Source organism: Cavia porcellus, unplaced genomic scaffold (genome assembly GCF_034190915.1).
Source record: "Cavia porcellus strain 051 isolate PalLab524CR breed Dunkin Hartley unplaced genomic scaffold, mCavPor4.1 scaffold_4, whole genome shotgun sequence".
In the NCBI taxonomy this organism is placed as follows: Eukaryota; Metazoa; Chordata; class Mammalia; order Rodentia; family Caviidae; genus Cavia; species Cavia porcellus.
Window position 1 is genome coordinate 61,765,760 of NW_026947487.1, and position 21,397 is coordinate 61,787,156.

A 21,397-nucleotide genomic window follows, 5' to 3' on the forward strand; every position below is an offset into this window, starting at 1 on the left:
TTCCCAGTGAGATCCCTGACTTATTCCTTCTTTGTCCATCATTGCATTGGCAGCCTCAGGACACCTGGCCTCACTTTAGGACTGTTACCTCTGCTGTATAGGAGAGCCACTGACCCCTTCCAGGTTGTTGCCTGTCCCCACCCTGCAGAAATCCTCCCTCCTCTCACCTAAGCTGCCTTCCAGACTGCAGCTTAGCCCTGCCACCGCCCTCAGTGCTGGCCGCTGGGCCATTAGCCTCACTCCTCACTGGCTGCGCATCAGCACAGTAATCATTTTCAGATTTACAAGCATTAAATATTTTAATTTAATGCCTTGGCTCTCTTGTAATTCATGCACTTAATTATATGATAATTACTCAAATGAAAGAGATACAGCTGCTGCCGTATCAGTTCTGAGGAAAGATTGGGTTCTGAGTTGGACTGATTTGGGGAGGTGGGCCCACTCCACCTCAAAACACCACCCCCTGCCCCAGCCCTTTATCCCCCTGGCCACATAGTCTAAAGTAGGGCTCCTTCCCCAGTCAGGGCTGTGCTAGGCTAGATGCTGGGCTCAGCACTCTGTGTTCATGCACTAGGTATGGGGCCTTCCCCTGGCTGGGGGGCCAGGCTCTCAAAGGTGCTGGTCTACAAAGGAAAATGTAGTGCTTGATTTACAGGGGGAGAGGGGTCACAGACTTACCTTAAGGAGGAGAGGAAGGACTGTTTTCACACCACCCCCAGGCTAGCAGATGGCAGGAGGAGAAGCCAGGAAGTCTGTTTCCACCTGAGACGGGGAGGTCTGTGGGGACGAGCCCACTTCTTCTCTGAGTGTCTCCTAGCTGGAACCTTTTTTGTGCCACCCACCACTACTGACCACCAAAAGGTTTGCAAAGATGGATCAGAGAGGGTACCCATGGAGGGTAGATGGCATTTGCCCATAGGAAGACCTTCCTTGTTCTTCTCCCCTGTCTCCTTCCATTCGTACCCTCTGCTTTTTATTTTCCTACTTTTTTTCTTCTCTTTCCCATTGACATCTAAAATTGTGTTTAATGCCTGAAGGGTGCCAGCTATTTTGTTGGAACTGTAACTATTAATATTTGGCAAGCATTTCAGCTCCTTCCCTCCCCTGCCGTGCTCCCAGAGCCCCGTTGGGTCTGATGCTGCTGAGTGGACCGACCAGAGAACTTTGCAGTTGATGGCACCGACAGATCTAAGGATCGGCTGGTGTTGTCTCAGCCAGGACCTCCCTGGCTCTGGAGATGGAAAGCCCCTGGGGAGCTTCTGCAGACCTCAGCCTGCTGTCTTGGGGAGAAGCCGCCTTCTGTTACTGAGAATCAAAGAAAAGGTAGAAGACTTCTGAGAAGTCCTGGTTGGAGGGTTCCTGGTACTGTGGCCACAGCTGAGAAAGAAGCATTTTAGTTTTCTTTGGGGCAAGAAGTGGCATCAGGATGACATTTCCATGTGAGCATTGTGTTCCAGTTTCCAGGTATTTTGGTGGGGGCTTCCTGGTCCTGGCAAAGATGGTATCCGATGGATGTGCACACATCCTAGGCACAAGACAGGGCGGCCTGTTTTCCACTGAAGTGCATGCTTGCACTGAAAAGGGTTACAAACGGTTCGCCCTGTAGACAATTTTCAGCTAGCTTACAGCAGCTGCGGCGCCGTGCTGATAGATTAAAAGCAGCAACCAGCCCCAGAATGAAGTGTATTAGAACTCCTGCTGGGTCGAGCTGGGGAGAGGCCCACACAGCTGTCATCTAGGCCAAGTTTCCAACTGAAACCTCAAGAACAGGATGGAACTCTGAGAAAAGTTAGCTTTCTAAATGAGGTGGCCGGCTGTTAATCAGGAGACGGGGAGAGGCATGGTGGAATGCTGGGGCTTTGGAGGAGCAGAAGGAGGAGGAACCAGACCTAGAGCAGGCAAAGGTGGAGCTTGTGAACCTGTCCTGCCCAGACCAGAAACTTTGTACCAAACTTTGATTCCTGGGGCTAGAGAACAAAGAGACTGCTGCAGGTGGAGATCCCTGGCTGTGCACAGCATCCTTTTGGTGTCTTTGCATCAGACAGCTGGTTGGAAATGGGGCAGATAAGAACATCTGGGTATCTCCACATTACCTCTGGAGTGCCTTGACAACTCCGTACCACTGGACTGTGCCCAGGCCTCCCTGGCTAAGATTGAAAAGGTGGCTGTTTGAAAGTGGGGAGCTACACAGGTCTACCTTTGCCCAGGAGAAAAAATCAACATGAGAGCCACCTGCCACCAGCTAACCTTAGTTTTCTCGTTGTTGAAACCTAGAGACCCCAGCATGCAGTTATGAGGCTAAGGGATGTCTTTCCTTGTGATGGGAAAGGTTCTTGGCAAGGACTTTACTCTGGCTCCTGAGTCTGATTCAAGGTTGGAGAAAGGCTACTTTTATTGTTACAAATACTACTTGAGAGCTCACTGAGAACACCCCCCATTCCTAGAAAAATCAGAATGCCAAGGGAGAAGTCTGGATCTATTCTTTTTCTTTTTTTGGATATGCCCTGATTTTTACATAAAGCAAACTACTTCCCACTGGAAAGGCCAGGTGAGTCTTTGCTGGAAAAAAAAAAAAAGGAATAAATCCAACTAAACTACCATTATGATTATAAATAGTACGGCATATGGCCGTAACTCACTTGCAGTGGCGTATGTGGTATATCCATAGTGAATCCAGCCATTTAACAATTTATTACATCCTCACTGAGGCAGGCTACTGGGTAGTCCATCAGCCACATACCAGAGCTTGTGTGTGTGTAAGGTGCACAAACTCAGGGAAAAGGCTGCTGGTGTCACACATCACCCAGGACAGTGTCATGTTAGGAGGCAGTTTGGTTTCCAAAGCTGGTGTCCATGGCGGCTGCCCTTTGAATGGTAGTGATGCATCCAGCCCATGGTCAACTCCTAGCAATTGGTGATTTCTTCCAGTACACAACCAGGTTTCGGCTGTTTTCTTGCTCCTACCAGTGGGATGCCTTAATGCTGGTGGCAGACTGAGACCGCAAGGTGTGTGGAGAGGCAGAGGTGCAGGCAGGTCCTCAACTTTAGCCTCATCCAAAGTGTGTTTCAGAGTTGTGCAGACTGATCAGAAGGCCAGTGACTAACAGACTGCCTTGGTTTAAGTCCCAGTTCTGCCTCAGGACATTGGACAGACTGTTTAACCTCTCTGTGCCCTACTTTCCTAGACTCTAAAATGAGGATAATGATAACATCTCTCTCAGAGGATTGTTGTGAATGTTAAATGAGGTAAAATGCAAAGTGTTTACAACTATGTTAAGCACTATAAGTACCCAGTTCAGTAAGATGATTCTTTAATTTGATAGTTGGATGAGAATCCTAGAACCTCAAGTCATCTAGGCTTGCCCCAGAATCTATTTATGAGTCTGTTCCCCAATTCCCAGCTATGTTAGTCACTTTCCCATTGCTAGAGCAAAATACTCAACACCTACACTCTAAAGGAGGAGGGGTTTATTTTGGCTCACAGCTTCAGTCCATGGTCAACCTAACTGACTGCAAGGCAGAAACAGCCTGGAGGAGGGGCTGGGCAGAGGAAAAGATGCTCAGCCCATGGCAATCAAGAAGCAGAGAGAGAAGAACCAAGGACAAGAATATACCCTACCAGGACCTGTCCCCAGGGATGCACCTCCAACCAGGTCCCACCTCAAAGCAGCACTTTTAGCTGCTGAACTCAATCAATGGATGAATCCACTGATAAAGTAGAGTGCCCCATGATCCAGCCACCTTCCAAACACATGAGACTTTTGGGGGGATTTTAACACCTGCTTTCCTTGAGTACTTCCAACATTGAGAACCTCACCTAGGCTTCCATGGCAGCCAAACATAGACAGCTTTCTTAGATCCTTTTATAAACTCTGTACTTCTTTGGTAGTTCAGATACCTCTTTGGAGCTACAAATACTTTCCCAGCTCCGACTTTAGAGTCCCAAAAACAGTCAACAGCTGCCCCTATTGGATGCTTAACAGGCCAGGCACTGTGCCAAACACCTCAGATATATTATCTCCTATCCTCCCATTTTCTAGACAGGTATTATTTTACCTGCATTTTACAGATGAGGAAACAAGGTCAGAGAGTTCAATTGTTGAAAGGACACTCAGGTCAAGGTGGGCCAGCTAAGGCTGAGATTAGGTCTGTCTGATGTCAAAATTCATGTTTTTAATCATCATCCTTTCCAAATGAACTCAAAACCAACCAAAAATTCTTAGTTCTTTTAAACCCTTCATTTATCTTCTCAGTTCCAGCCAGCTCATGTTTCTATGGTGGCATATTCCAGTTGAAGCCTTACTGGCATGTTTTGGGGAGAAGGTGGAAGATATTACCTTTAACAAGATGTATATCTAGTTTCTCACAGTGTCATTAAACTGGTAGGGTAAATTTTGTCTTCAGGAGCCAGAAGCTACTCACCGATGTTGGATAGTCTCTTAAATTAATAAAAGTAGTAATAACCTGATAAACTGGTTATTGTAATTTATCCTCATAAAACAGAGCATGTGCCTGCACTGTCAATCGGGCCTCAAATCAGTAGAAAATAGCCAGCAATTACCAGAGGCTCAGTGAACAGAGTGGCTGCAGTCCTGTGGTCTTCGAATTAGGAGAAATAATGAATGCATCCAGAACACATCCATTTTCAGCAAGTGCTGCATGGATTATAAAATTTATTATCAATAAAATTATTCATTTGTGCCCTCTGCCGCACTTAATGCACCTGAAGTGAGAAATTAGAAGTGTGTTTAATTCTGGGGCTGGAAGAAAATACAAGTACAGCACATTTGCAGTAATAGGGGAGAGTTAATGCCTGGCAAAAAAGGGTATCAATTTAGCTCTTGCTTTTATATTTTGAAGAACAAGGTTTTTTTTTATGATAAAAGCATACTGATACAGGTAGATCCTTGGTTCTCATAATTACTTTCAAAGAATAGGTAAAGATAAGTTGTAAACTACAGGAGTGTGCAGATGTGAATAGGGTGTACATATAATCTGTGCATGTGTATGAACATGTGCTCTACATCTGTGTGTGTCTGCCTGCATCTCTATGCACACATATACATGCACAGTGATATAATCAATGTAATAGTGATGAGTAGTTAATGATAAACACATAGTTGTCTGAGAAAAGAATTCTAATCTGCAACCTTTGCCAATTTTAGTGGTATAAGTCTTCCCACCATGGCCCATTTCAAGCGACCACTATGATTTCACTGAGCCTGGTGTTGGGAAGAGAAAGAAACACAGCTGGCTGTCAGAAGTCAGTAGGAGTTGGCCCCGGGATGTCACTGTTGTGTGAATGCACATATATGTGTATGCCGTCATGCACATACTGTATCTGTGGTTTAAGGGAAAAAAGGAAAAAAAGTGTTGCCCATCAGTTTGAGTCCCAGTCATCATCTACATGTTTTTCCCCAGTGTCAGCCTCCTTTGGTGAATGTGCAAATATGTTTTATTCAAGTAGAGAGCAGCCTTCTTCCCTGGAAGCACAGTGACTCTATTTTCATTAAGTTCCAAGTGCAGAAGGAAGAAGGGTGAAAAACGGGAGGAAAAGGTGAAAGAAGAGGCTAGCAACCAGGCCTGGCCCCTCGCATTAGCAGTTCTGGTTTTTCACTGCACTCGGTGGACCTGCCTCGGTTTTTATCCAGCTATTGTTCTTTTCTCCACCGCATTTGCACACTGTGGTGCATCTGGGGAATTTCAGCAGTTGGAATATACATGAAAAGAGTTCCGCTCCACTTTCATAAGGTCCCTGGACGGCTCGGACGAGGCCTCAAGGCCCCATGGTAGAGCCAGCATCACATTCATATTCCTTCCCATCACCACATACATGATAGCGCGGAGCCCAGACCAATCGAAAACTTGACAGTAAGCCTTTTGATTTTGCGGGGAAACCTTCATCACGCTGCGAGAGGGAAGGGAATATAGCCCAAACTGGACTTCATACTGTGGCAAGCTTGAAATCCCAGCCCAACCACAGAGCCGGCTGATTGGAATAGTTGGAAACTGTGTCCAGGAATTCGGCTGCAAGAACTTGGCTCACAGCAACTTCTGCCTTTTTGAAAGAAAAATTGTCAACTGGAGAGCCACTTGGGGCCTGAGTTTAATCTGTCCAGGCAGTAAAGATTCATGGAAATGATTGGCCAAGTTTCCCTAAAATGTTTTGAGCTCCTGCATAGATGGGGACTCTCTCTGAAGTGGGAGTGGGGGTAGGAGAGGAAGCAGCCTCGCGAGCTCTGGGTGATAGCTGTCGTCACTGCTGCAGTTAAGGCAGTTGTCACTGGTATTGATGCTATTGCTATTTTGCTAATGGCCAACCTGCTGCTCGTGAGTTAGCAGAGTTGGAGGTATGAACAAATCTGTACAAGTGTATGTTCTTCTTGGTACCCCAATCCCAGGTTGCTACAATGGGGTGGCATTTTTCTAGGTACATCTTTCACCCTGGCAAAGTCACCATGACATTTAGGCAACTAGAGACCAAAGAGGGAGTAAATTAACATCATGGCCATGCTCTCAGTAAATCCATGTGCAGCAGCAGTATTTGCACCTCCCTTGGGAGAATGTGCACGGTTCACTTAACTGGGACAGCCTTGACTTCACTCATTTTTGCTTGAAAAATGTTAGTGAAGGGTATAATCTGCTTTGAGATACCCACAAAATTCAAGGAACTCCCTGGCACTGTCCAGCAGCATCCTGATGATTCTGATGTGGACAGTAGACTTCCATTCAGATGCACAGAGGATGGCGTGTGGAAGAGGTGAGGAGAGCCAGGAGGTGTGGGTTCACCCTCCAGGAAAGAACATCATTCACAGCCTGTTTTCCTTGCAAGGATATTAAGTCTTAATCTTTTAAGTGGGAGAAGAAGATTGCTGTTATTGGGAGAGAGAAAAGTCAGTGATGTTGAGATGGAGTTGGATCCAATCACTCTTGGGACAGGTGGGCCTTGGAGCAGTTTCTTCAGGAGTGACAGAGCCTGATACAGACACTCTGTGGCCTGTTGGAAGAATCAGGGAATCTCTGGCCCTCTGACTCCAGGCTGATGCTTGTGCCATTTACCAGGGAAGTCTTGTGTTTTTCCTTCTTGTTTGCTCGTCCCCGCCCGCCCCACATGCTCTACCTTGGCCCCTGGTCCTTCCCTCAGGGGCCCCCTTTCCCCGACCAGCAGCTTTGTTTTCTCAGGTAATCTCATACATAGTGTACCCGGGAACCTCAGCTCCTGGGAGCAACAACACAGGAAGTGGAAATAGTCTGGAGGTTGCATTCTGACTTTGCCCCCCCCCCCTTTGTATGAGAAGGCCACAGATAAGTCAGCACACCTCACTGGGCCTCAGTTTCCCTAACTATGAGGTGGAAACTAGCCCTCACCCCGAAAGTACACCTGCTATTCAGAGTGGCACTTAAGAGCTAAGAGGTGCAGGGGTTGAATGAAATGGGAAGGAGCAGTGCCCCCCCTTAATTATTCAGAATAGCTGGCCCAGACTGTCCCCAGATAACCTGGGCCAGAGGGCGATCCTAGAGCCAGGTCTCTCTGGCTCCTTAGGACCTCAAGCCTTGCCTGGACCTCCTGCTCTGAAACCCACTTTCCCAGTGGCTGTGGTGCTATTGTGGGGCCTCTTGGAGTGAGTCCCTTTCCTCACTCCCAGATACACCTTGGTGCTTCCTGATGCCAAGACTATTTGGGGAAGGGCAGGAACCTAGTAATTTCTCAGCTGGAAAGTGTTGTAAAAATAAATGTGTTCTGGAGGTTGAAAGGTTGTCAAATACACACTGAGCCTAATTGGGTCCTCAAAATGTGCAGTTCCTGCTGATTTCTATGGAAGCTATGGATGTGGGATAGGTGTATATGTATGTGTGGGTATGAATCTCTGGTGAAATTGAGCAAACACTAGGTTTAGAGCCATGCAGACTGGTGTATCTGCATATATGTCTCAGTGTGTTGAAAGGCTCACTGCTGAGAAAAGGGCTTAATGTCCCCTCCAGGTTGGGTGAGACTTCTTCACCCTTTTCTGTACCTCCTTTCCTGGATCACCTTCAAGTTGAGATGTGATCTGGGTTAAGGCAAGGACCTTTAAAGCCCAGCCCAGAGTAGATGATCTTTTCTGTGCCAAGGAGCCTTCTCTGCCACCCCTACAGTGAGCCTCGGCTTAGGCACTTCTGTGCAGGTGCAGGTCAAGGGCATTGTGCCTATTCACAGATTCAGTCCCCTCATGCAGTGAGCCTGTGACCTTGGCCTACTGCTGAGAGGGTCCAGGCCCTCCAACGTCCCTCCATGGGACCACATTAGGAATGCCCACCCCCGAGAAATGGCTGCAAGGTTTGGAGCTGATCGCTTTGGCCTCCAATTCAGTGTAAGCAAAACTGTCAGGGGCATACTGTATGACTCCAGTGCTGGCTGCCTGTTTGCTTTCTGTGATCAGATGCATATGCTTCTTCTCTGTGGGGTGTTTCACATTTGAGGACCAGTTCCCCTGGAACCACCTCTCTATGCAGATTTCCAGCATTGGCTTTTCTCTCTAGGTAGTGAAACTATAGGAGGCCCTGGCCCTGCCCACTGGTCATGAAGGGATGGACCGAGAGTGTCTCCAGGATTAAGCTGTTTCCCTCTGGGGCCCTGTCCCAGGATCCTGCTTGCTGGCTCCTCTGGCAGGTGACGGGAAGCTTGATATCCCTATGGCTTCCTAAGGGACAAGCATCAGTGCTGTGCCTTCAACAAGACTGGTCTCCACCCAAGCTGTCACATCATCTTCTTGCTCCTCCAGGTGCTCGAGGCTGATGAACTGTCTACTCTCTCTCCATTGCCAGCCTGCTGGCAATCAAGCCATACTACCTATTCTTTGCCACCCAAGCACTGTGTCTCCACAGCCAGGGTAAGGGGCTAGAGGGTCACAACACTGGCCCTGGGATCCTCTATACAGCATTGCCTTTTCCTTGGGCCTGCAGCCTTGTGACTGTCCCTGGGTTGTTTGTTCAGCCAAGACAGCCAACCCGGAGACAGCAGAAGAGGTGGGGGTGCACGTCTGGCCCCTCTCCTCCTGCCAGACGCTCATTTGTATGCAGAAGGGATTAGGCGGAATTTACCATGGCCTCACCCTGGGGAGCTGCTGGCGCCCTAGGAATACTCTCCGAAGGCCGCGTGCAGTTGGTAAGATTAGAACAGCCCCTTCTGCTGCTGCGCACGCCCTGGTCACTCTCCAGGCCGCCAGCATCGAAATCATTTTCATTTATAACCTTTTTGATCATCCAGCCTCAAAGAGGGCCCGCCCTGTGTGACAGCGGGCACCAAAATGGCCCAATTATTTGGAAGAGGAGGGAACAGCTGAAAACAGTCAGATGCAAAAGACAGGGCACTTGATCAGGGCTCATGGCTTTCTTCCTGCCTTCTCCCACCAATATTTTTACAGCTGTTGACATATATTGAGTTACATGTGCCTGGGCTAGATCCCCGCGGTACTGTTTCAAAGATCTGTTCACCATAAAGTGTGCTGTTCTCAAGTAAATGACTGACTTCAAGAAAGCACAGTAGTTTAAATGTTACTATAAATACAAGCGCTAAGACATTTTAATTATAATTTTTGAGTTATACTGTGTTCTGTAAGTACACCAGGCATTTACAAAAGAATTTGTGTTGAGCTTCAAGACACTGTGCTCTCTTGTGGATAAAGAAGTAACTGCAGGTGGCAGATTCTGCAGCCTGGTGACTGGACTCTTGTTTACTTGTGGCCAGTTAGGGCAGGGGGCACTGTGACCTCCTTGGTAGCCTCTGCAACCTTGGAGTCAGTTCCACACATATTTATTGAGCTCTTCTATGAGCAAAGGACTTAGCTGGGAGCTTTGAGGGGCTCACAGTTGGTAGGGCAGAATCTCCATGCTCCTGTTTGTAATCGGTTGGGGAGGTACAGGAGGTGTTGGGGTACAACAGTGCAAGTGGGGGCACTGAGCAGGGGCATCAGACTGTCTAAGAGAAGGGGGCTTTGGAGAAAGGGGATACTTGTGCTCTGGCGTAAAAGGTTAATGAGACCCGGGGGAATTTTCCAAAGTGAAGAAAACCCAAGTCAGTCTTTAGTGTGTAAGCAAATGTTCGGAGCAAGCTGCATGTACTGCCTGGCCTCTGGACAGGGTTTGCTTTCTCCTGGATTCTTTTGAAATTGTTTACTGCCCATAGTGGATTCCAAGGGCAGAAGGAAGCCAGTGACATTGGGTGGAGATAGTTCCTAGGCAAGATGGGAGGGAAGCCAGCCTTTGCACTCATGTTACTGGGGCTTTGCAATGAGCAGCACTCTCGGTATTCTCTTGGTGTGCATGCTCCAGGGACGAGGTGTCAGGTGAAGTAAAGGAGGAGGACCTGACTGGCTTAGGACAGTTGTCTGTCTGCATCCACTCATATAACATGCATATACCCTTTAGCCATTCACCATCTGTCCTTTTGTCCATTTCTACTTATCCATTCATCCATCCATCCATCCGTCTGTCCTTCCACCCATTCCTTCACCACCATCTATTCACTCATACATCCATTCATCCATTATTTACCCATCCAGATATCCATCTTCCTGTGTACCCAATCCATCCCATCCATTTATCTATCACCCATTCATTTACTGTTTCTCCACCCACAACTTTATCCATCCACTCACTTATTTACTCATTTATCTACCATGCGTAAGTTTGTCTGTCCATCTATTGATCTACCCATCCACCTATCATTCATAATCGATGAGCTACTATAGTACAGGAATTAAAAGCATGGGTTTTGCAGTCATATTTCTAGAATTCAAACTTTGCCACCATCACTTCCTAGCACTGTATCCTTGGGAAAGCTGCTTAACCTATGCGTTAGCCAGTTTCATCTATAAACTGTGAGAAAATATCAGAGGACAACAAAAGCAACTTGTAAAAATTAAAGGAGATGCCACAGGCAAAGTGCTTATTGAGCCAGTGTCTGGGCTAGGTACACGAGTAAGGGCTAGGTAAACATTGATACATGTACCAAGAGATCACCTGTATGTCACATGCTGTCCACGCAGACTGAACAGAATGTCTTAGTGCTCCAGGCATGGGATGGAATGGTTCATCTTGGACACAGGGGCTCTGGCTTGTGGCAAAGACTAGGATGAAGTAGTGATCTAGATACAGGCAGTAAAGACCATAAAGGAATAGTCAGTGCTACTAAGGAAATAATTCCTGTTCTAATACCTGCCCATACCTTGCTTTCATTGCAGCCATGTTTTCTATGCATCTGCAAAGTCTATTAAGTTTTTAAAAAATACTTAAGTATGACATGCACATATGAAATCCAAAAAAGCATACTTCCTGGTGAAGTCTTTCTCATTCTAGGTTCCAATTTCCATCTTGACAAAGATTTGAATTTTAAAGTGTTATTTTTACTACAAGGGCCCAATGCTACTTACATGCTAATTCCTTCATTCTACGGCTGCTCTCTCTCTCATGTTTCTCTAGCCTTTGTGTGTTGAGTGGCAGCTACATACCAGGTGTCAAGCCAGGGACTTTGGCTTTTAAGATATCATGGAAGGTTTCCATCTCTAGAAGAAGTGGGTTTTGGGGAAGGGCATAATTGAGGGTGATCTTAATCTGCTTTTGTATTTTGCAAATTTCCTACAAATAATAACATAGTGCTTTCTTAAATCAGAAAAGCCAACTAATGATGGTCCAGCATGATCAGAATGCCTGACCTCACAAGGGCTTACAGTCAGTCAAAAAACTACTTATAATGACCAAACTTATCACAGGATGGACATAAGTAGTGACACTAAGGCAGCATTTCTGTGTGGCTAGCTCTGGGGACTCCTTGGGTGCCCATTACTTAGTACTTAGTTGGATCTTGGTACTTAAATTGTTTCCTTCAAACTGCTCCGACTGAACCAGCTAGGGAGAGCCTGCTTGGCCAGGCTGTTGGGAATTAGCTGGGATTTGGGCCACCCTCCCCTTAGTCACCCACTGGGGGGCCTGAAGCAATTATGGTTATCAAGGCAGGCTGTGGAGGGGCCATGGGTCTTACCCCCGGCCATAGCAACTATCTGCTTCATGGCCTGGGGACTCAGGATGAGAAGGAGGAAGTGCTTAGCCTCCAACCCGTCTGCCATTTACTGAGCCAGAAGCTGTGGCGTTGGCCTGGGGATGTAACTCATGGTGGATTGCTTGCCTGCCATGTGCAAGATCTAGGGTTCCATTCCCAGCATTACAATTCATCGACTGATCAATTGATCAAAAGAAACTGTAGCCTAAATTTGGGACCTATGAAGTCAGAAGCCAGGCAGGATTTTCTTTGGGGCTCTCCCAGCATGGATGTTCTCTTCTCAGTCCTTCCAGAGTCAAGGTTAGCAAAGAAAAGGGCTCATATTTTGGGGATGTGAAGCCCAGCAGAGAATGGAGTGACATCCACAGAGGGGACAGTAGTGGACCTCTTCCTCCTCCTGCTGTGCTGGATTGAGCCTTTGCCGATTCGATGTATGTCCTTGGTCAGTCATGTCCCCTCTGAGTGACTTCTGTTTCCTGTGAAGTGAAGAATCTCTCCTACTTCATTTTGTGAGCACTGTTCAGGAAAAAGTAAGCAAAGAGCTTTTAAGAAATGGGAGCCCTGTATGAGAGAAAGACCGTATTTTATGAAAAGACCTATAAACCATCAACAAGTCTATTAAGAGTGACTGTTATTAAGAAATACATATAGGGAGGAGAAAGGCAAGTAAAAAGAATGAAGATGCAATAAGTGAATGCAATAGTGTATCCAGTTCCCCATGATGCATCTGGTTTTTATTAGTGCGTGTTTGCATTAAAGAATGCTCACATTCCTTATGGAAAGTTGCTGCAGGTACTGCAAGCATATTCTACCTCACAGGTTTACAAATGTCTGGAATGTCACGCAAAGGCTGATTTGAAAAAAAAGACTTTAAAATATTTAGTTTGCCTAAAAAACATTTTAATATGTTATATTTGTTTGTACTTTTGATAACCTTATTATTGAAACTGCTGTAATTATTGAGGCTCATTATTATGCCACATGCTGCAGATGCCACCTTCAGTCCCTGCAGTGCCCTCAGAGGGAAGGCAGGTGTGACTGTCCCCAACCAAGTGGCACCGCCTGCCCTCAGAGCCCTTCTTCTTCCTGTGGGTCTTCCTGTTTCCTAATGCATTTTTTGTTTTCTTAAATTAATTTTTGATCCTTACAGTAAGTGCAGGAGAAAGGTGACCACTGCCCTTTCTATACCCATTTTACAGCTAAGAATAAGAATAGGTCCTACAGTGCCACTGTGCCCGCACAGCCTGTGTGTTCCCACTTGCTTGGTGAGTGTCCTGGTTTCCAGGACAGAGTGGGTCCAGCAGCAGTCAGGGAGTGAGACTCTCCTGGGCCCCTCTCTTTTGGCAGTGGGGTGGGGGACCAGAGGGAGCCATCCGTGGGGCGGGGACACTGCTGGTTCCTCTGTTGGCCCCTGTGGGAGCATAGCCAGCCTGCGGGAGAGCCCGCAAGCCGCCTCCCGTCACTTAGGGCCCTGCAGGTGGTTCTCACTTTCTGCTTTACGCCCTTGCTGAATGACACACTTTTGCACTTGTCCCTTTGGTTTAGCTGGAAACCAAAAGTGTGTCTTCTCAAATGCAGACTGACGTGCTTCTTTTATAAATTCTTGGGCATTACTATTGATTTTTGGCTGAGGATTTTGAAATCCTATCTCTAGGACTCCTGAGATTTCCCTGCTGCAGTCATAATGCATTGTCATTCTCAATATCTCCAGTCTCTGACACAATATTCATACCACGCTGCTGAGTAGTGGCGTCAGCGCAGCCTGGGGGCTGGCGCCAGGGCGCAGCATCTCTGCCTAGGAGGACTGCACCGGGCCTTCTTGCCCCTCCAGCTTTACTGCTCCCCAGGAAACCTCGCCTGGCCCACCTCCATGTCAAAGGGCCTGAGAAACAACTGGTTTCTACCCTTGCCATTGTACAGCTTTCACTGAGGCCCAGAGAGGGCCAGGAGCTTGCCTGATGTCACACAGAAAGTTAATGGCAGGGAATCCGGAATCCTCTTTGCTCTTCTTTTATTTGATAGTTCAAGGGCCACTAGCTTCACACTTTCAGGAGCCCAAGCATTAAGGTACATGTGAGAAACAGCCGCACGTGGAGGCCATTGTGTCCCACCAGAGAGAGTCCATGCCCCCTTCCTCCGTTTTCTAGGGGACTGGGTCTTGGGAGAGTCCTAATGTTTGGAGGTTTAAAGAAGCCAGAAGTCTAGATTTTAATATAACAGTTCTTATCCTTTAAGGTGTTAATCACCAGTTACAAATTGCACAAGCATGCACACACATATCCACGTGATCCCTGAGGAAGGGCCATAGCTAGGGGTTGGGGGTGGTACAAACCAGGCACCATGGGCAGTCACTCACTCTGTGTATCCGAACACCCTCACACCATGGATCCAGGTGCTATTTTTGTGTTTCTGCTTGTCCCAGCACAAGGTCATAGGGCTGCCCCCTTGGCATCCCACCCCCCAGGAGCAGGGAGGGTCCTAGCTCATGCTTTTTGGTTCCCAGCATGAACACACACCCTAAATATTTGTAAGCCTGCCCAGGGCTGACCCTGCCCTTGGGCCTGCCTTGTCGTTTATCCTTGCTGCACCAGGCAGTAAGGAGACAGAGCTACTAATTTTGTCCTACTATCTGCTAGCAATGTCACTGACCAGGTTCCGACGGAGGGAATGATTTCTAGTTCTTGGAATTAATACCGTTTAGACCATAAAAGGACCGTGTCCTGGACACTGAGCAAGAATGCCATGCTGCAAGCTGATGGTTAGATGGGGCTGTGCTGGACATGTCCATAGGACTCTACACCCCGCAGCTTGCAATGAGGAGGCGAATGATGGAGGCTCTTAGAACTTTTTGGTGTAAAAATGAGTACCCAACAATGCTGTTTTCTTAGTTACAAATTCATATGAAGCAATAGGAAGTTGTCAGCAGGAGAGAGGGCCATGAGATCTCACCTGTTGTCCCAGCTCGAGGGCCCACGTTTGGGGACCCACTTAGAAATGGCCCCAGGAATGACTGTTCTGTTTAGGACAAGATGACCGTAAGGGAACCTTCTCTCCTGGGAGCAGGGAGCTTGTGCTGATTCTCCCTGGGGCTCTGAAAGACTCACAGCTCTTCTGCCTGTCTCTAGCTCAGCAGGCAGCTTCCCATGTTCCAGCTGCAAAGGGCACCCACTAGGAGCCTGCAGGAGAGCTCACTCCATGGGGACACCTAGGTCAAGCAAGGCACTGCCCTGGGTGTGATCACATTGCATAACTGAGGAGTCAGTCCCCCACCCCAATTGCTGGTGTGATAAATCAGGAGCCCTCCTTGAGAGCTCTGCCCTCTCCCTTCTGCTTTTGCTACCTCCTGTTTCTCCTTTTCTTCACTCAGTCCTCCCCTGCACCACGTGATACCCAGGAGCCCAGTGGTCCCCAGTGTGGCCGAAAGTGGGCACTGAGAAGGCCTAGGAAGCCTTAGGCAAGGCGTGGACACAAGGTCCAGTGGAAAGAGGGCCACAGACTTGGAACAGACCTCTGGGCCTCAGCTTTCCTTCTGCAATCAGCCAGTGCTTTTCCAATTGCAAGCTGCTGTCCATCTGCAAACCCTCCAAACATCTGAGTCATGGCCAGCACAATGGAAAAGGCAAGAGTAAGGCAGAGCAGCACACAGAATGGAATAAGTGGGAAGGAAAGTAGAGGAGAGAACATACCAGGTGCATCATGCTCACTGAGTTTGTGGTTTCCTGAAGTTTTTGGTTTCATGTTTGCCTTAATAAGTGATAAATCAATGATACGTATATTTCTTGCTTTAGGTACCAATTTTTTTTTGTTTGTGTGGAGTTTTTTGTTTGTTGGTTAGTGTTTGGAGGTGGCATCTCACTATAAAACCCAAGTTATCCTTGCACCTCTGGCTTTCCCAGGCAGTCTCAAGAGATCAGGAAAGAAAAGTGACCACAGTTTCTCAGGTCTCTGGTGTGAGGACATGATAGGGAGCCTTACTGGTGTTGAGGGGTTCCTAGGAACCCTTGGCCCCAAGCAGCATCACACACCTGCTGGTGATAGCTCTCCTGTGCCCTCTGTGTAGGGTTGTGACCTTTACCTGCACTGAGATGGCTACCAGGGTGGGACATGGTCTGGGCCACAGTGGAGAGACTGCAGTTCCTGGGGGTCCCCTTATTCTTCCATGGCCCCCAGAGCCACCTCTTCACCTGCCCTTCAATGTGTGATGTGGCACTGCCTGAACATCCCCATCCTGTTTGATAGTTGGAGCCCTCGTGTGGCTCCATCCCAAGTGGACATGCATTTATGATAGTCACTGCTTTCTTCCTCCTGCCATCTCCCACACTTGACATTGTAAAGGATGCTGCCTGGTGAGCACGAATGTGGAGGAGCAAGGGGAGCCCCCAGAAAGGGTGAGGAAAGGAGAGAGAACACCGACACTTCCCCTGGGCCGGGGCAAGAACAGGGCAGGGCGTGGGCGTCAGAGGAGTGGACAAGAGACCTTAAGCTCCTAGAAAACTTTCCCAGTTCTGCACTGGCCACTTGTGAGGAGCAAGGTCATTGGCTAGATGTCAGGGGACGCTTTGTGCTTTGTAGGAGGGCGGCTGCTGCTTGTCTCTGCTCCGCCCTCCCGTCTCTCTCCTTCTCCTTCTCCCGAGGTGCAGATGGCCACATTTGCAGGTTAACTGGAACAGCTGGAGATGCATTATTAGTTTCCTGCTGCTCCTTCATATTTGCTTAGATTTTTTTTTTTTAACGGCAACATAATTTACAACTAGTACACTGGTGTCAGAGCTGGCATGTTCTAAATCCGCATCAGATTTATGTAACGCCGTTGCTTATCAGTGAATGAAGTCATAATTATTGCTTTGTACCATTAAATAGCATAAATATATAAACTGTTATACAAATTGCAGCAAACGTTTCCTCTGGGGAGCTCTAGACCAAATTTTAATGTCGTGCATTTGTCTGGGATGGCAGTTTCTATGGTATATAATAATGTTGATAAATTTTACTGTAGCAAGTGACATTTTAAAGCATTAATTTTGGTACTAAAAAAATTCTGAAGAATGCTTAAACCAAACAGGGAGATGCTCTGAAGACCGCTGGGTGAAGTTGGGTGGCTGGGTGGGGGCTGTTGCTTAACAGTGCAGCGGGTGATGTGTGGCACCTCCCAGGGACCCTCTCCACATAAAAGCACCCCCTCCTCTCTCAAGTCCCCAAGGAAGGCAGCAGATACGTTTTCCATGGCAATGATGATAATTAATTTCAAAAAATTCAAATCGATTCATTTCTGCCTTAAATTTAAAGTGTGCAAGGGAAAGCGGAAGGAGGGCATGAAAAAGGCACAATTGGTGGGGATGGTCCTTGTTGTAACCTCCTTCCCAATTATGTAAATTCTGTGTGGGGTGAAAAAAATCCCCATCCTAATTAGAGATGCAACACCTGGCCTCAGACGATGTTTCCGATGCCAGGCGTGCGGTTGCATAGCCTCCTAAAGCCATTATCGTCAAGAGCGACTTGTGCAAGAAGCCCCAGGATAGCTCATGGCATTTACCTGGTGTGCTCACCAGAGAGCCAGGGGCCAGGGCGGAGACTGGAGGAAGGCTTCACCTTCTGTCTTCAGGAGGAGGCACAGGGGCTGGAGGGTGCTTTGCCAGGGTCCCTCACCCCTCTGGATCTGACCCAAGTGTGACTCAAGATCCCTGGCCCTCTGCAGCCCAGGCCTTAGCAAGCAGGACTTCTCTGAGAGGCTCTGTCACCAGTGCACAGTGCAGGTTTCACCTCTTTCTTACATTCCTGACCTTTTTCCTGGAGAGTTTTAGAGCTCTCTGTGCCTCATGGTGACTTGGTAATCCTTGGTGTCATCTTTTGGTGTGCAGTTAGCTTACATATCCTGGTGCCTTTGTGTTGGGTGGCACCTTGTGGCTAATTCTGGCCAGTCAGCTGTGTGTGGATGTGACCTACATCATATCTAGGCTGATTGGTGGAACCACCAGGGTGAGACCCTCCAGAGTTCTCTCCTCTGGGCACAGCAATGATCAGAGATAAAAGCAGCTCCAATGACATGGTTTCCTATGTGTTTTGTGAGCAAAGCCTCCTGCAATGAGCATTAAGGTCATGCATTCAGTGCTCTTTGTTACTACAATATCTCCTAACCTATCCTGACTAACACAGACCTCCACTGATTCCTCCAAACTTCACAGTTTTTCTGCAGGGGTCTGAAAGTGCCACTTGATTTTTTTTCTTGGAGAGAATATCAAGTAGATAAAAATTTTGTCCATTGTTAAGAGGGAGCAAACAGAATCAGATAAGTTAGATAAAGTTCCTAAGGTCACACAGCATACAGGAATCAGCGTGCAGCCATCCTGCCTATACCTGCCATGCTCTTTCCTCCTCCTGGCTTTGAAGAATGAATTCTCTTTCACTGGGGTCATAATCTTAACTGCCTGTGAAATTCAGGCAGGCAAGGGTAAAGCTATGGAGGACAGGACAATAGGGCTTGGCAGGGAGTGCAGGAAATAATTCTAAGAGCTAGGGTTAGCTTTCTGCTCCTGGCCTATCAACTTTGGCATTTACTTTTATGCCTGCTAATGATAGCCCTACACATTCCTCAGCTGCAATAAGTGTCTCTTGCTGATACCTTGCCTGAGTTCAAACCTTGAACTTTGTAATGAAATCCTTATATGCTTATTTCTTTATATCCCTGACTATTGGATAAAGTCCTTTACAGTTAGAATGAAGACTGGCTTTTAATGCCCTAGTGTCTTATATCCAAGTGACCCTGGGTGATTGAGCCCCAGAAACCCACTCTGCCTCCTATAAATGAGGACTCTGAACTCAGAAAGGGGAGACTGTTACCAAGGACAACCCCCAGGTAGTTTCTCAATAAAGGAGTTGCTTTTTGCAAGTGGAAGAATAACACTTTAAGTAATGTAGAGGTGTTAAAATAAAAATAACCAGGAGGGAAAGCAAATGTGTTCTTAAAGTATGTTGATGTTTTTGTTTGTGTAGTCAGAAGACATTTATTGTGAGCTTACTACATATGATGTGCTTGGTTATTAAAAAACCATGGTGAAAAGACATCCTGCAGTCGTGGGTGTAATCATTTAAAACTTTCGACAGGTAGAATTTAGGTCTTATTCACATTGTTTCTAACACATAGCCCTACGCTTTGCATGTAACAGCGATTAAGTATTGAGTTTAGTTGTTTTTATCCTTCTGCTACTAATGGTAGCTATAACTGATAGTAAGAAAGTTAGTGTGGGCCTGGGGTTGGAGTGCTTGAGCTCTGTCATGTACCGTGCAGTGAGGACATGACTGTGACCTCCTTGTAGAGCTGTTTGGAGTGCATCACAGGTGTGACATGGTTAGCATAATGTCTGGTCATGGTCAGCACGTGGCCAGCACTGAGGTAGCCCAGGAGAGCCTGTCATTGCCAGCTCAGGAGCCCAGTCATGGCAACATCTGTACAGCTTTGTCAAAGATGCCGGACTGTGTTTCAGCATGAGCAAATCAATTCTGCCCACTTCTGTGAGCCATGCAAAGTATTTTGCATCTCAAACTGCAAAATTGTCTTTTAAAGCAAGTTTGGGGAATCGTTCAGCATAAGCTATTGCCCTACCTGTATTTGCCTTTCTAAGACTTGTTCTGAGCAGGTGGAGTGAGTGGTCTCCTGCCTGGTGTGTAGTTGGCAACACTGGGCATAGCACTCACATAGTTTGCAGGCTCTGAGCAGGAAGTACAAGAAGGCGTGGGGCTGGTGTCCAGGGCCCAGATTTCACAGGCTGGCACCTGCTGGCATTGCCCTGTTAAGCTCTGGTGGCATCTTCTCTCATGTAGTCTCCACTGCCCCGCCCAATAGCCTGGAGCAAGAAAAAGAGCAGTGGTTAAGAAGTTAGTCTTGAACATTCACTTCTGCTATCACTTGTTACTTTTGGTATCCTAGTGATTAGTAGCTTAGTTTTCTCATCTGTAGTGGGACTAACAATAGAGCCTCTGCCCAGCTTGCTCACAGAGTTAAAAGAGACATGGAGGCAAAAATATTTTGTAGATGTCAAGGGAAAGGCTTACCTTGGGCTCCTAGGCCAGCACCTGAGATAACACAGAGCTTAGGAATTGGGTTCCCTTCATGGATTGGCCCTGTTGGTAAGCTGTGAGCTTGGATATGGCACTTAACTCACACAATGCCAATTCCTCCATCTGTACAATGGGAACACAACAGCACCAGTCTCATTGTATTGCTATGATGAGAGAGTGGCCAACTGCAGGCTTAGCTTTAGCTCTGGTACACTATTTACACTGGATATGGAAAAAGTAGTGCTTATTTGCATAAATGCTTAGAAGTGAGGGTGGTGTTTCTTGTTCCCCTCATGTCACCAGCACCAGGGCTACGTGTGGCATCTGGGTGCTTGGCTGGTATTTGCAGAATGGAAAAAGGGCACATCTGTCCCTGGAATCACTAGCCAACATTTAAGTTCCCTCAGGCTGTGATACCAGCAAGATCAAAGCTCTCCCCTCCCCCACCCCGCTGCCACGACCTGGTCACTGCTCACACCTGTGCCTGGCCAGCAAGGGAATGTCCACTGGAGCAAACTTTGCCCCGGGAGTGCCTCCTTCCTGGGACACCAGTTCCACATCTGTACCTCAGCATGCCTTCCCACTGAGCAGCTTTCCCAGGAAGCCATCGACTCTGTCCCTCCCTCCCTCAAGACTCCCTCGCTAAGACCCTGTTATGTGCTGGCATGTGCTTAATGTAGCCCTTACCCTTCCCAGAAATTTCTCTCAGAGTTACGTTTAATCTCATTCCAAATATTTTCTCCCTCCTCCCCTTTAAGGCACTGATCACTGGTGTTATGCTTAGGAGTATAATTGCTGTTCTTTCCTTTTAGGCAAAAATTGGTTTTAGACAAGGTTTCACCATGCAGTTCAGGCTGGCCTTGAGCTTACTTTGTAGCCCAGGCTGGTCTTGAACTTGTGACAATTCTCCTGTCTCAGCCTCCTGAGTGCTGAGATGACAGGCGTGTGCTACCACACCCAGCATTTAGGCAAAAAATTTTATTATGTATAGCATCTATCCAGAAAAACACTCCCCTCCTAAGCCTGTAGTTCGATGGAGTCCAAGAAGCAGAACCTGACAATGCTGTCAGCTCCAGTGCCCCCTCTCACCTCTTTCTTCTGCTGTCTCAAAGGTAGAAGAGCCACTGTCTATACTTTTGACTTCATGTGTCCATTGGGTCCTAATGTCACTGGAGGCATTTTAAATGAGACATATGACTGATTCATCCCTGGCACAATACCTGGCATTTGCTAAATAAACAGGAGCATGGATGGATGGATAGATGGATGGATGGTGGGGGGCCTGATAGTACAACGATAAGACCA

General features: G+C 47.3%; 1 protein-coding gene across 2 annotated transcripts in view; it reads left to right on the top strand.

The window, feature by feature from the left end:
- Znf423 (zinc finger protein 423) overlaps nucleotides 1-21,397 on the top strand; it is a 316,073-nt gene that overhangs the window by 248,403 nt on the left and 46,273 nt on the right. The gene's annotated exons all lie outside the window — the stretch shown is intronic.